Raw genomic sequence first — 971 nt, 5'->3', positions numbered from 1 at the left:
TGAAAGCTAGGGTAAGCTTTTTTTGCAGATTTGCCACACATTTCACTAACTTTCCGAAACTACAATGACAAGGAGGATTGATGCACATACCTTCATGTGTAGGGAGAAAAAAAATGCAAGGGAGAGTGGTTAACCAGGATAGCTTGAACCCACATTTGGTAAATTGTCTCAAGTTTAGTCAACATAGGGAAAGAAGAGGACCCAATGATAATTTTAAAAACTTTAATTAAAACCAATAGACAAAGGATTATTGACCACATCTTGTTTTCCAGCGTTGGTTCATGTTGCCGCCGTCAGCCATTTCCATAGCCCCTTCTGTAGTCCCCGCTATAGGCTACCTCCTTCTAACCAATAGAAGAACCTTCTTTAGTCAGCCCAAGTCATGTTGGGCCCACCACTCATCATGTTGTTCATCATGTTGCTATGTAGGTAGGTGACGGTCATGTTGGGCATGGCATTGTCATTCAAACTGGGGTTGTCGGGCAGACTCATGAAACAGAATCCTGTTGGCATAAGATTCTGAGTTTAAATACATTTCTTCACAGGGAAATTACCAAATTAAGTTAGTAGCTCTGACCTGACCCAAAGCATATAAACTAAAGAACCAAGACTGCTGCAGTGGGGATGATTAGCTTCAATGCCCATAGAGCCAAGTATAGGCTATGCACAACAGCCACCATGTAACTTTGTTTTAGTGATTAAAATGCAAGTTTTGTCCAATCTGTATGGTAGAGTATGTTAAGCAATGAATAATGTAGGCTATGACACAGCGGTAGTTGTTGAAAAATAATGAATGAAGCTGCAACAGACAATTTAATAAATGCACATTAAACAAAAAGATTTTACCTTGGGCAAATCAAAAGAGCCAGTGCAACTAGAACAAGATTGAAAATGCTTCCCATTGCTGCCACCATTACCAGTTAGTAGTGCTGAGGAAGAATTGACTGGCTGGCCCTCAGCAGAAGTTTTAA

General features: G+C 40.3%; 1 long non-coding RNA gene across 1 annotated transcript; it reads right to left on the bottom strand.

Annotated features, from left to right (window-relative positions):
- Window positions 1-208: 208 nt before the first annotated feature.
- On the bottom strand, window positions 209-971 carry LOC306927512. Its single transcript, XR_013790531.1, has 2 exons — window positions 847-971; window positions 209-503 (listed from the first exon to the last, which is right to left on the bottom strand). It is a non-coding gene; the product is annotated as an uncharacterized lncRNA (long non-coding RNA).

Source organism: Electrona antarctica (assembly GCF_951216825.1).
Source record: "Electrona antarctica genome assembly, chromosome: 8".
Classification (NCBI taxonomy): domain Eukaryota; kingdom Metazoa; phylum Chordata; class Actinopteri; order Myctophiformes; family Myctophidae; genus Electrona; species Electrona antarctica.
Note: the sequence above shows the minus strand (reverse complement) of the source record. Positions and strands in the feature narration are given on the sequence as shown.